The sequence below is a fragment of the Pteropus medius genome, unplaced genomic scaffold, assembly GCF_902729225.1.
Source record: "Pteropus medius unplaced genomic scaffold, Ma_sr-lr_union100, whole genome shotgun sequence".
Classification (NCBI taxonomy): domain Eukaryota; kingdom Metazoa; phylum Chordata; class Mammalia; order Chiroptera; family Pteropodidae; genus Pteropus; species Pteropus medius.
The window spans coordinates 44,655,635-44,671,234 of NW_024349800.1; the positions used below are offsets into that span (position 1 = coordinate 44,655,635).

Below are 15,600 nucleotides of genomic sequence, written 5' to 3' on the forward strand. Positions count from 1 at the left end.
GGAAATGCAGCTCCCTCCCAGCTTGTAACCTTCTCTCTCTGGAGACATGGGAAAGTTATTTTATCTCTGTAAGACTCAGTTTTCTTTTCTGTAAATGGAGTTATTGTTCCCAACTCTGAGAGTTGTTGTGAGGGTGACAGTTGGCACTTAGAACATTGTTTGGGTGTAGCAAGTGATTGGTAATGATCACCACAAGGTGTACTTAGCCTTTGGTCCCTAAACAACAATTATATCAGCATATGGTCAGTATGTTGGGTTATTTGTTCTTGTGTGGCAGGTTGGCCAAACAAGCCATGCCAAGTTAAGCCAAGCAAAGACTACGATCCTTTCTCATAATCTTGCTTTCCCATAGATAAAAGAACATCAATCCTTCTTGCTGATTTTCCATATCATGCCCTCCCGTTTCAGGTGAAAAGCTGCTCAAACAAAAGATTTCTCTCTCTCTCTCCTCCATCTCTCTCTCTCTCTTTCTCTCTCTCTCTCTCTCTCTCTCTCTCTCTCTCTCTCCCTTCCTCCTTCCCTCCCTCTCTCTCTCCCCGCTTTCTCTTATGTCTTATGTTCTCATTTGCACAGACATATGTGTAGACACAAGATTTGAGTTTACAGACACAAACTGTTTGTATCATGAAAAGGAAATCTCCCCACATACTCCCACCAACATCTTAGAGCCACAGCTCTGCCTCAGACTCCCACAGAATTTACCAACTTTCATTTAGAATCTCAAGCTACAAGAGCTGCACTTAAAAAATTAGTTTTCCATCAGGAAAATTGAGGGGCATGTCTGCATTATAAGTTGGGTCTTCAAGGATACATCGGGTGTGTTTCTTCCCCGAAACAAAGAGACAGCCTGCTCTAAAAGTAAATTCAAGTGTCAATCTCTTATAAAGGAGAAAATGTTTTCAGCTTGTGAAAAACAATAATTAAAAAAAAAAAAAGCTTTAGTGTCAAGTGTCTGACAGGACTAGAAAATTAGAAAGCTCAATAAGATACTCTTCAGGATCTCTTTTGGACAGTTGTATGATTTTCCCCAAAAGTATTAAAACATGAGAAATAAGCAGAAGACCTTGGATGTTTGTCTTAATTTGGGCTTCTGTTCTTTGAGATTCTTACAAACTGTGAATCCTTGAGGATATGGACAGGAGTAATTACCTGAGGAGCCCAGTGTGATAGCAGCTTATACAGAAGCATCTGGAAGCACGTTATTACTGCTACACTGTTGGCCGCCATGCTGCTGGTGTTGGTGGCATCAGGCATCATCCCGAGGCTTTGAGGAAGAAGAAGCAGTTGAAGATGAATTGTTAGATGAATTCAGTATCTCAAAGTAAATGCCCAGGTTTGGTGCAAATGGAATAAAGTGTGGATTTACATGAGTGGTATTCTCTAGGTGAATTAAGTTATTCACTGAACCTACTATTGTCAACTATGTGCTCACTAACCACTTCAGTAAGTTCTAGAGTAATCAAAGCAGAGAAATCCTATTGGCTCCTTGGCCCTAACATACTTTGCAGAGAACACAGTCAAGTTATATATGATTTTAAGGGATCCTAATTAAATGCACTGATCGTGTACATATGCCTTTCTCACTTGTGGTTCCCCAAGGTGAATTTGTCAACTCCAGAAAAAAAAAGAAAATAAAACTCATTATCTCACCAATGGGAAAAAAAGAATTTGCAAAACCAAAAAAGTGTTTTCTTTCATTTTCTTGCTTATACATTTTAGATGGATTCCAGGGTATATTACTTCCAAAATACTTTCTCCTCTTTTTTTTCCCTTTTTTGTATCTTACTGTCACAGCATTTTGTATAGATTAATTCATGGAACTATAAATACTTTTCCAGGTGCAAGAAATTTAAAAATTGATAATTATTCTAACACCACTGAAGTTTTGCAATGAAATTACTGATGATAATATTCATATGAATGTAAGTCATATAAATGCTATAAAAACATATAAATGTATATCGTGTCTGTACGTATATAGATATAATCTCTTTTAAGTAATAAACGATAGCTAATATGTAACTTTAAGGCTTTATTTGGCTCAAGTTGGAGACAAAATCCAGTCGGTAGAAAAATGTCTTGGAGATACTGCCAAGCCTCATTTGGCAACAATAGTGATATGTGACAACCCTTAATGAAATATCATATCTTTTCAATTAAAATTTTATATACCGAAGGTTTACTTAAATTACAACAAATAATTTTCAAATCTAGAGCTTAGTGAGGCATCAGAGAATAAATTGTGTGCTATTTTGAAGCATTCATGTGAACACGTCATCATTATTTTTCATCATTAAAGAACCACTTTTTCTCCAAATAATAAATACTAGGAGAAATGAGTGTTCTATACTACAACATCTATTTTTATTTTAAATGACTTATCCATTTCTGAAGAGCCAAAAGAAAATTAAGGTTTATCAAAAGTCCTATTCATGCTTTCCAAACCAGAATTAATAACCTGTCATTTTACCTACATAGTTCTTTCAGTTCTGTGATTAAGGAACAGCAATTTTCTGATTTGCTTCTTCTAATGTGAGCAGCTGATTGTATACTGTGTTTAGCTGATATTTGTCTGGATGGAAAGTCATCACCAGTGCATTGTGGGGTGTTATGGTCCAGAATCCTTGCCAGTGGCTCTGTCTGAGAATCAGAAAAGAGACAAAATATATTCAGCACCTCCTTTTTTGGTCATAATTACAAAAGCAGCATACATACACATTTTATGAGATTGATTAAATGCTTCAAACAATCTTCTTAGATGGAATTGGTAGTTGCTAGATTGTCATTATGAGACTATCCAGAAAAGGAAAAGGCAATTTTAGATGGGAGTGTTTTTCATTTATTTTTATTATGTGTGTGCATTTGTATATATCACAAGCTAATGGCTCTAGAAATAATCAAATTAGTAGATTTTGCATCTGCTGATTTCTGTATTTCTCAATCTCATAGTTAATTTATTTAACTGCCTCTTCATTAGAAGTTCTTAGCAAATATCACCATTTAATTAGATAGGCTTTATATAACTGGCAAAATCCTTCAAAATGTATGCCATATTATTTGGTTTTCATAATACTTTTGGTTAAGTTGAGCTGATATCATTTTACCAATAAAGACCATGAAATTCAGAGGAAGTATATGACCTACTTCAAAAGCTGCAATTAAACAGAATTTCCTCATTCCTAGTAGGATGATCTTTCTACTCTACTGTATGGCCACCCATAATGATATTTCCTCATAAAATGTGCAATTGATCCTAAAAATAAAAGTAAAAATAAGAGCAATTACTATATCATTTGATATGGGTTGTTCTGTGTAGCAACAGTTCTGAATAATAGAGTCACCATCAAATAGATGGATTAATATAATTTTTTAAAATGTCAAAAATAATTAAATGGCTGTTGCTAGACACAAGCCAGATGGTAAACTAGATGAGATACATTCACAAACACGACTTAAGGTAAGTCAAAGCTGGAATGCTACTGATGATCCTTCTCTTTTGACTCTATGTCACCCAACTCCTCATCTTTCTAAACAGTCATCCTAGTGCCCACAATTATTCCCCAAATTAAAGACGGGTAAATGAGGTTCTTTCCTATTCCATCTCAGAAAGTGTTTTCTCTAAGAAGTAACATATATCAATAACAACTTAAATCCGTACACCTTTACCATGTCAATGCATTTTTGACATATATTATCTCATTTGAGCCTAAGAAGATCTTTGAAATTAGTAACAATAAAAACCACATTTGAGAGAAAGAGACTATTGAGGATGAACAAAGTGAGATGATTTCCTCAAGTTTCCACAGCTAATAAGAGGCAGGTCAGAAATAATAATTCAAATCTTTCAATTCCAAATTCAGCACTTTTTGAACCACGCTCTTTGTAAGATGAGAGAGAGAGAAACTACTTAAGGAGGTTTCCTTCCAGGAGAAGAAACCTTTCCTATATGTATAACTCATATATAATATATATATATATATATATATATATATATACATATACACACATATGTATATACATACATGTATATATTATTTTTTTGCTTCTTTTGACCTCTTAATAGTGGTGACCAGGAGCTCATTGCCCCAGAATATTGCATAAAGGTTTCTTACTTCTCTCAGGTAGGCACAAAGGAGATGCCAGGACCTTTTACCCATTTTCCTTTCCTATCAACTAAAATGCTGATACGTAGGCTCTTTCTATTAGAGAAATGCAAACACAAGGCCAAATGGGACAGGAAACAGATTTTTTTGTTGCCTAAAGCTAATATAATTTGGGTAGCTCTTTTTAAAAAAAAATACAAAATTATAAATATAAAATTAGATATTAAACCAAATGTTTAAAACAAGTACAGAAATCTCAAACCAGTTACAATTTTTTTTAAAAAAATGACAAACCACAATATGCAGAAAACTAACCTGTCACTATTTATTTATTAATTAACTAACACATCAAAAATACTATTTTCTTACATTTCTGGCTAAAATATCTTTTGCCTCTTCAGATGACAAGAATTTTGTCATATATTTTCAATAAAGCAAAATGATGATTTTCATTTATCTAGTATGTTTTTCCTCCTCGTCCACAAACTTAAAAGGCAAACCTCATAAAGCACATCCATATTGAAATATGACCTCTGGTCTCCATCTTCAATGCGTTGGCATATGGGTAGGAAGAATATTATGGAGAAATATTTCTATGCCAGGAGGATTTAAATAAAGGCTAGCCAGTGTTCTGTTGAGGAGGAGCTCAGCAACACTAGCTTAGGATCACTTCTAGGTAACCATATAACCAGAACTAGTAGTGCAGGAGACACACATGCAGACATGTAGGAAAATACCCATGCAGCCAAACCGTAAGAGACACACTAGCTTATGTGATTCCTTCCTAGCTTGAAAAAGCATAGCATCGGGAAATATTTTCCTATAGTCACAGGTCAAAAAGGAGTCTGTTTCCAGGAGCTATCCTGATAACAACACTTTGCCTGATCCTCTGTTTCATTCATTAATCAAAACACACACACACACACACACACACACGCACACACACACACACACACACACATTTCTCTCTCTCTGTCTCCTCCTCTCTCTCTCTCTCTCTCTCTCTCCTCCAAGGTGCCGGGCACAATGCTAAGCACTGAAGACATAACAGTGAACAAAGCAACATTCCATCCACGTTGCCTTAGAGCTCATCTTTCACCACTGAGCAGACTGGCACACATACGGGATTTCTATTCCCAGGTGGATATAAGATGCTGGGGTTGAGAAAGTGAGTTCCATGAGAAATCCGGAGCAATTGTTTTCTCAGTAATTTTATAGAATTCTTGAATCTCGATTATGGGTTGAAGTAACTGGAACTTTACTTAGCACTGATCATCACAGGATTTAGTATCATGTAGGTATATTTCACTTGCTGACATTTGGCATCACAGGTCCTTGTAATCCAAATGAAGTCTCTGTAGCAGTAATGGTGATAGCTGCATAAAATTACAGAAGCGATTTAAGCCAGAAAAGAAATATCTCCTCACATGAACTCTTTATGACAGGGCCAGGCTGAGCTGCTCTATTATTTTTAAACCCGTACCATAGCAGAAAAGTTTTAAAGATGCCAGAAATCCCTTCAGCAGAATTTAGACAATCGCTCACATAACATGTCACATTTTGCGACACATTTTCATTATTACTCATTGTGTTTGTCACAAATACTTGATACTATAAACAAGACCCTCATTTTAAGAACCTCATTTTCTGGCATCTAATTATCTTCCCAAAGCTATAATCCTCTGTTTGAGAAATCATAATTTATTCTTATGGAAATATGATTATGACTTCAGGTAAAGAAATAAATAGGAGAAACAGATGAAATTTTTAAAAGTATCATTTTATGCAAATCTCTCTAGCAATAAAGTAAGAATTAAGAAGATAGAAATGCATAATGAGCTGGTAAAATTAGGGCTAAATATACTGTTTCTAAAATTTCCTCAGCACCAGGTGCTTGAAAGTACACAACTTATTTAGGATGACTGCAAGTGCTCTTTTTTTTTCTTTTTCATTTTGATTTGGGGGAATTTTCAATATTTTGCAAAATTTGTACTTTCCTTAATTCTTAAATTTCACTCTTGCTATAAATATTTTTAACTTTTCCAAACTCCAATTGCATTCAAATGGGTAAAATTTCTAAAGGTCGTATTTATATCAGTAGCTTTCAGGATGAATTCTACAAATTTCTTTGTAGGTCTACTGACTTTCTAACACTGTATGTTTAAAACAGCACAAAATGTTAATGTAGAACCTTACAGACAAAACACTTCTCTACTGACAGTGGTAGATATAATTAATAATTAATTTACTGCATCTGAATTATTTCCCCCAAATTCCACCGGTTACAATATCATCATATCCAATGGCATATTCCTTCTAAATTCTTATTGTTGACTCTATTTTTTTAACTATTGATCTCTGCAATTTCTTGATCCTTTCTCTTTCTCTGGAGTCACTGACATGCTGCCTCCTAGTTCTCTGATCACTCCTTCTTAGTCTCGCTTCTGTCCTTCTAGGTCTCTTTTGGCACCTAAGATAGGCAAGTCCACAAGCCTCCAACATTGAACTTTTGCTTTTATTTCTCATTTCTCTCATTCATGCTCCTGTGTTTACTCCAGATCTGATGGCATCAAATGTCACTGCTTGTCATTGTCTCCCAAATCAAACTCTTCCTACATTACTTTCTAATTGGCCTGTCAGATTTCTCCTCATTGATATCCTCCTCAGGAATAACATCATGCCACACTTAAGGAGCTAAGGAAAAATCTCCTTTTTCTAAAATGTATTCCCTTTCTTGACCATTCTTTGCTGCTAGAGGTTGCAACATTTTTTTTTTTACCTCCTGGACTATAAACTTTGAAATTGGCTTTAAAATTTTCTTTGCCTCATCCTCTGAATCCAGTTTGTCACTATAGCAAAACACTTCCTTATTTAAATGTCTCTTTTCTCTCCATTGTTATACCAATCCCATAATTGAAGTCTTCTTCACATCAACTATACACTTCCTAGCTGATCTCCTTGGCTCACCATTCTCACCTTGCCAAGCAAAAATGAATGGATCCTCCCCAAAGAGCCCACTGAGCATGCTAGGCTTCTATTTCAAGAAATTATGTAGTTTCCTATTTTCTGCCTCCTACTTCCAATCCAATATCTTCTTCTCCATCTTATTTACCTGACCTGATTTCTGACTAATCCTTATCATATGGTTTGTAATCCAGTAGTCCTCTCATCTCAAATATTTTCTTACTAATCTTTCTCTTAGCATCTTTGTTCATGCTGCCCTTCTAGCCAGGAAGACATAATTCTCATATCAACCTATTCATATTCTACTCCTCCTTCAAAGTCCACCACAGTTCCCTGACTCCGAGTAAGTCCATGCACACTGATCTCTCCCATCTCTAACATGCTATTACACCGAAGTTCTAAGCCACTTGGCATAATTCTAATAAATGGCTGAGGCTGCCTGGATGATGCCTTTTTGGCCAGGTCTTATAGGCTGCTGCACACTACTGAATTCAACATCATTCCACCTGTGATTGCCATCTTTATGCTTTCAAAAATTGAAATTCTTCTGATCTCTCAGGTATGATCAGGCTCAGTTAGTGGAAGGGAGAGAGAGAGAAAAGTAGACTGGATTAGTTCTAAGTTGAGGTCAACAATCCACAGGCACATGAACTCAAGAAAGTGACTGAAACTTCCAAAGTCTTCAATTCCTCATGGTTATATTAATATCAACTTTACCCAACACACTACACTGCTATGGAAATTAAATAATTTATGTGAAAGAATGTTGTAAAGCATTATACAAATGTACAGAATTATTATTAATTCATGGTAACAAGATTCATGGGATACTTAGTTCTAAGCCATAGAGTTAAATTAATAATTTATAAAGAGGAATTTATATTTCCGCTGACTGGAGAGATATGTGTACTCTTGAAGTAAAACTATATTTGTATTAAAGAACCAGAGGAACTGAGTAAATAATTACAAGATTGTGGAGAAACAAGTCCTAAGGGACCTGTATGATCTTGAATATTCTCTTACAATAATTCTTGATCTTTTAATGGACGGTGGGTAGGCGGTAGAAATGAGAATAATGAACTCTGTTCTGTAGATATTCAACACCATTTTGTCATGAGACTTTGTGTTAGCTTTGAGAACAGAAGATGATTGTATTTCCTGAATTTATGTATTTCTTACGCAGTGGGGGACCAATTGCACTTTATCACTAGTAATTAACTACTAATGATAATCTGACATAATGGTTTCAAGTCTCTCAGCATCATATTGTCACTAAGAATAAACCGCTTCCTCGTCTGCATTCCATTATAACTTTCTTTGAACAATGTGGAAACTAGATGGCCTGAGATCATACCCTAGCTCTGTCACTTACTAGTTATGTTATCTTGAGTGAGTTACTTCACACATCTTTATGTCTCAATCTTCTCATCTGTAAAATGAGGATAATGATGTACTTACACCATAAATTGTGTTGAGGATTAAGTGAGTTAATACATGGCATATGATAAATACTCAATGAAGTTTATATGTTGCTTTAGTATCTACTCCATTCTGCTTTATGTCATAACCATCTTCTTTGCATATCTCACTACCCTGCCAGACTGCAACCATCTTTAGGATATAGGTTCTGTCTTACTTTTCTTTGTTACCTTCTCAGAACTTCCATAGTACTTTGCTCACTGAAAGTGTTCAATATATTTAGGGGATATATCCAGGGCTGTTTCATATTGGTGTCTTGTTTTCCCAACTAATATTCGATATCAGAAACTTTGTAAACACTCATTCAAGATGAAAATTATGTCTGATACTCTTTTTATCTCTCTCAAACAGGCGCTTAATAAATATTGATGGTTGATTGACTGTATATATAAAGCAGGTTCTAACATCTTCACAAAACCTGAGTAATAAAGCATGTTGGTCCAGCACTTTTATCTCGTATTCTTCACCTTCCCTTTCACCACATGCCCTCAGTTCCTACAGCATCGATCAGTGGTAGCACTGACTACAACAGTGCCAAGTATGTGCAGAGCCAGCTGTAAAAGAATTACAGATCTGATCACAGAAACGAGCACTTCAGAGATAATAAAATATTAATCGGTACTTTACTAAGACTTTGGAAGAAACTGAGATGCACATAGAAGAATTAATAACTAGGCAATGTTTTCAGTATGACAGAAAATAGAGCTATGACAACAAGACCCTTTATGTACTGCATAAAGAGACTAAGAATTAAAGAAATGGCACTCACTGATGTGCCATTTTCATCAGAAACATGAAATAATTCCTTTCCTCTACCAACAGTATAGGTAATTATTGATGGTTCCATCCTGCAATGAACAGCATTGTCACAAGATTATTCTTTTCCTTATTTTACATAAACTTATTTAGATGCCATTTTTTTTTCCAGAGAAGGACTTCTACTCATGTTGAATAATTCAATTAAGTTACGATTTTTAATCCCAACAATACAGTGCTTTCTCTGACTCTCTAAGGGAAATGCTTTTCTCTAATCTCCTCCATTCTACTTGTAGATACAAACTATATTCTCTTAAGAATTAATTTATGTGTCTATTCTACAAAATACAGCACATCTCCAGTTAGATTATGAACTAATAGAGGCAGAAGTCCTATGTTAATTACCCTTAAAAGTACCTAGTACAGTACCTAGCATATAATGGGTATTCAATAAAAATTTGTGGAATTAATGAATTAATAAAGAAACAAACATATGCTCACAAATCCAAGGTTATAGAAGTTTTGAATAAAATATGAGAACTAATGCTTGCCTGCAAGAGACTTACAGTAAAGTTGGAAACAAAATATATTCAATTAAATAACGGGGAATCACTTTATAAGTTGTAAAAATGTTTAACCACTATGCTGTATACCTGAAACTAATGTAATGTTGAATGTCAACTGAAATTGAAAAAAATAAATAAATAAAGATAAATGGATAATAATATAATATTAAACTTCAACTTCTAGCTATAACAGTACTTGATGATGGTGTAGTCCTTCTACTACAAACAACTATAGAACTGGACAAAGTTAGGGAATAAGGGAGCCCCACGGTATCTCTAGAGAGACGATTTCCCAGAAAAAAAGACTAGATAAATGGAGCCCGGAAAGGACACAGTGGTTCTGCTGTGATGGGGTGACAGATATCAGGGTGTGAGGTTGCAACAGGTACAGAACTCTTCAGGGAAGGATACCAGAAATGACTGACCTGGGGCCAGAATGGATTCCAGAAGTGTGTGTGGACATTCCCATAAGTCTTTCGCCAAAGTCTGGGAAGCACATGCACAGGCTGATACTATACAAGATTTACCAGAAAGTAACTGTTATGGGGATGAGAGTAGAATGGAGGAAACAGAGGCCCAGCAGTTACGGGAGACCAGAGTTTCGTGCCAGCCAGCATGGAGAGATCTGGTTGGCAGCATGGGCGTCCAGGTGAAACACAAACAGTGCATGCCTTAGAGTTTCAAACTACACTCTAGAGCAAAATCTACTCCAGATTCACCTCACCAATATCTAAAAATGAACATGGGCAAGATTCACAAAAAAGACAATGTTTGGGGTTTAAGTTCCAGCATGATTAGAGGGTTTTTAAAAACACTTTGAACTTCTAAGTGACCCACTCTAACTACAACAACAAAAAAGCTTACACACGTTCAGGGTGCTTGTCCAGTTAAATAAAGACTTCCTGTTAGAAAAAGAATCAACATTCTTCAGAGCAATATGATAGAGCACAGGGTCCCTTTAATGTTCCATTAAAAATGTCCAGTAAACATTAAAAATTACTAGGTATGCAAAGAAACAGGAAAATGAGAACCATATTCAAGAAAAAAGTAAACGTACAAAAAAAAACTGACCTAAGATAATCCAGATGTTGCATTTAGCAGTCTTAAGCAGTATGCATATATTCATATATATTATATATATATTAAAATGCAGGTGAGAAGATATTGAGGTTATATCTTTAAGAAGTTGAATAAACAAAATAAAACATCAAGCAGAATTCTATATTCAATTCTATATTCAATCAAGTCATTTTTAAAATAAATATGAAATGAAGACATTTTCAGAATAAAAAAATAAATTGTCAATAGCAGACATGTATTATATACATATTGCAAAAGATTATCCAGATATATTTATCCAGATATATATTTAAAACTAGTTAATTTCCCCTTTCTCTGCTTGAAACAGAAAGAATTTTTCTCTCTTATCTTTTCTATGAGAACCCTGTGAACCTTGTAGGACTATTGGGAATAATACTTATGAAATATGGGGACCTCTCTAAAACTGGACCCCTAGAAGTTTTAATTCTCAAGTTAGTCTATATGCAGACCATATAAGTGTTCTCATCTGCTTCTGGCTCCAAGGTTTTCACTTTACTTTAACTCAAGGGTCCCTAACCCCAGGGCTGCAGTCCTGTATGGGTCTGTGGCCTGTTAGGAAGTGGGCGGAATAGCAGGAGGTGAGCGGGCGAGTGAGCAAAGCATCCGTATTTGCAGCCACTCCCCAGCGCTAGCATCACCGCCTCAGCTCCACCTCAGATGGTCAGGCATTATTCTCTCATAGGATCACCAGTCCCTGGTGCCAGAAATGTTGGGGACCACTGCTCTAGCTGATCATAGCTGTGGTTCTCTGTATTCAATTCACTTATCCCTCCAGGTTTCAGAGTAGTGGTACAAACCACTGTGACCTCAATTCTTTACTAGATCTAAGAAAAGTCATTAACTTTTTTTGGTGGTGGGGGCGGAGGGCTTTTTTAAATTGTGAGGACATGAGTGGTAACTTCCAAGTTCTTTTCATATCAGAGCTCAAACCAGAAGTCATTGCCCAAGGAAGACTGATTTCATCACTATCAAAATAGAATAAAAAATTATCCCTTCACTCTCTGTCCTCACCTTGCTTTGTTTTTCATCATAGATTCATGTTTCCATGAAAGCATGTTGTTTAGTTATTTACTTGCTTGCTGACTGCCTCAATCTTTCCCTACCTCTAAAATATAAGTTCCGTGAGGACAGGGCTCTTATTCACTAGTGATTCCCCAAAGGCTTATTTGAGTGAATGAATGGGTTTAAAAAGCCCAGCTCTAACATTTACTAGCTATGTGAACTTGGAGAAGTTACTTAAATTTTGTAACTCTCAGAATCACCATTCCTTTAATGAAGATAAAAATAAGACTAATGCTACCCAAGGTTTTATGGGTGTTAGCTGGAGAATACATTTAAAGAACCCAATATAGTACTAGCCTAGAGTAAGCAATAAATAAATGGTAGTCTCCACAGAGTGGATGTATCAAATGCATTCCAGCACCTTAAAAGATAACAGATTATAAGGTTCTTCTATTTAAAACCTTATAATTTCTACCTAATTTCTATAGGGTAGAAATATTCCCCATAATGCTAATGGCTTTTCTTCTCAGAGTCCTCATTTGTGTAGCGACTTAAAGCTCCAAAAAAGCCCCCATGAAAAATGATTAGCCAAGTTCCAGGACACAAAGCTCCATGTTCTCATTTGTTCAATTTTTAAAACAGACTCGGCTCACATGCTCTGTCTGTAGAACAATCATTTGTAGAGCTCACTGTTACTGTGATGCCTTGAGGCAAAGTGACTATAAACTTGTTTAAGAGAAAATGAAAAAATATGTCTCACCTTTCATTTCAGTTCAAGTTATTGGAGTTTAGATTCCAACATGACTCCAAGTATATAAAAATTCAATCTGGAGTGAAGACATTTACAACGCAGTTGGTGAATGCACCATAAAGGGATGAAACATCACATGACCAGGTGCACAAGTCCAGCTTTCCAGAACAGGTCATGCAGTTTCCAGAACCACTGCACAGGGCACCGACACAATCTGTATTCACCTTGCATTGTAAAAACATTCTTTAGCTTCAGGAAATAACACAGAAGACCGTGAAAAGGAAAGCCCGCTCTACTGAAGTTTTTATCATTTTTAAATCTTTATCTCAGCACCATGTAAGTCATCCCTGATCTCTGAAAAGAGATTTCATGTGGACACAAGTCCTTCAGAAGAATTTTGTGCAGAAGTCCAGGTAGCCCCGCAGCTAGTTTCACCACCACCATTCTAATGTGTCTCACGTACTGCTAGATGGATGCGTCCAAAATGCACTGCTTCCTGCCAGTCCTTGCCACGGGCACTTATTGGATTCCCCACTCACTCCTTACGGTTTGAAGCTCCAGTTCCTGAGGTTAACATCCAAGGGCCTAAACATTTAGGTCTAGATTGTCTTTCTAGTCTTATCTCTTGCTACTCCCTTTAATATACAGTTGGCCCTGCTTGAAAAACACAGGTTTGAACTGTGTGGATCCACTTATATGCATATATTTTCAATAAATACTATAAATGCATTTTCTCTTCCTCATGATTTTCTTAATATTTTCTTTTCTCTAGCTTACTTTACTATAAGAATATAGTATATGATACACATAACATGTAAAATATGTGTTAATCAACTGCTTATGTTATCAGTAAGGCTTTCTGTCAATAGTAGGCCATTCGTAGTTAAGTTCTGGGGGAGTCAACAGTTATATGCAGATTTTCAACTATGTGGAAGATCAATGCCCCTAACCCCCACATTGCTCAAGGGTCAATTGTACTTTCACTTCTTGATAAATATAATTTTTCAATTGGTGATTTTCTATCCCTGGGCCTTTCTCCCCTCATTTTCTCTTCTAGATGGATAATTAGACTCCTTTCTTTTCGTCTAAATCCTTGTGAAATTCTTACCTACTTTGAAACTCTCTTGGGTTTATTTTATATTTTACTTCTACCCTTTGTAACACCACGTGTTTTAGGACTATTTTTGTGCCCGTTGCATAATTCCAGCTCATACATTTTATTCATTTCATAAATTTGTACTAGGTGTCAGGTATTATACTAAGCATTGGAGCTTCAATGTTGAATAAAAACAGACTTCGTTTCTGATCTTGGCATTTTTAGCTAGTGGGCCTTCAGACACTAAATAATGGCAGAAACAAATGTCCTGTTATAACCATAACAATGAATGAGAGGTACAAATGTTATGAGATCCTAAAATAGTAAATTTGACCCAGTTGAAAAGATTAAGTAAGGCGTGCCTAAGGAAATGACAACTGAGATGATGTAATTTGAATAATGACTTCAAGTTTACTGGATAAAAAGGGTGGGAAAGAGAGTTTCTGGCAGAGTAATCTGTATTAGAAGGGAATAAGGCAAGAACAAATAACTGAGAGGAGTCAAGATTGCTAGAGTAGAAAAAGAGAGGAATGATATAGAGAAAGATAAATTTGGAAAGTTAGGTAGTGGCCAAGCCTTGGATGGCCTCCTAGGCCAGGGTTTCCAAATGTCTTACTCTCAGGAACTTTCTACAATCTTAAAAGTTATTGAGAACGCCAAAAAGCTTTTGCTTACAAATGCATTATGTCTACTAATACTTACTATTTTTATAAATTAAACCTGAAAATTTTTGAAGTATTTATTACTTCATTTAAAATAACAAAATAAGTTTATTACATGTTAAGATGAATAACAGGATTTTTAAAAAAAAAAAAAACTATGTGTCTCAAAACAAAAAAGAATTAGTGAGGAGTGATATGTTGTTTTATGCTTTTGCAAATCCCTCTAATATTTGCCCTAATAGAGGACAACTAGATTCTAACATCTGCTTCTCTGTTTGTTCTGTTCCAATAGCACAGGTCAGGTTGCTATGGAAAACTCCAGTGCATTGAGAATGAATAAGAGTGAAAATGTGGTAGTATTAAGAAAATCATTTCTGTCTTGTGGACCCCTCGAATAAATCCCCAAATGACACTTCGAGAATAGCTGTTTCACATCATGCTAGCAGATTTATGTCCTATGCCATGTGGAGAAAGAATTACAAGGACATAAGAGATGTAGGTAGATGAATACAGTAGCACTTTATAATATATTAGTGAGACTGGTAGCTTAGACTAGGGTATTTCACACTTATAAGAAAGATAAATGATTAAGGTACTAGTTAGGAGATTTCATGGACAACAAACACTTCATGATGGGTCTGATGTGGGGGAAAAAAAAGAAATAGTTGAAAATGGGAGTTCTAGTTTTCTTCTTTGTATTAGTAAGTGGATAACTTGGCTCTTGACCGAAATAGGAAACAAAGAAATAGGACAGTTTGGAAGAGCATACTCATAAGTTTAGTTTGGCCAAGTTGAGACTGAAGTTTCTTTAAGACATCCCCCTGTCCCCCTGCCTCTAGCCAAAGTGGCATGTAATCAGTTGCCTGAATATGCCCATGGCAGAGTGGAGGTCTTAGCAGATATATACATGTGCCAGCCGTGTACCTATTGTGGTTAGTAAAGTTCTCAGTGTGTATAAGTTTGCTTAGGAGAAAATATAAGGAATAATTCCTTGAGGAATTCCTAAATGTAATGTTGGAGATGAGGAAGCCATATTAGTAATACAAGAAAGAGACAGGGTAGCCACCGTGATGAAGGGAAAACCAGGAGAGTACAGATGCTCCTCAAGTTATGAGGCATT

The 15,600-nt window shown here is 35.8% G+C and overlaps 1 pseudogene; it reads left to right on the top strand.

Annotated features, from left to right (window-relative positions):
• Positions 1 to 10,284: 10,284 nt before the first annotated feature.
• LOC120621537 (AP-2 complex subunit beta-like) overlaps positions 10,285 to 15,600 on the top strand; it is a 55,926-nt pseudogene continuing 50,610 nt past the window's right edge.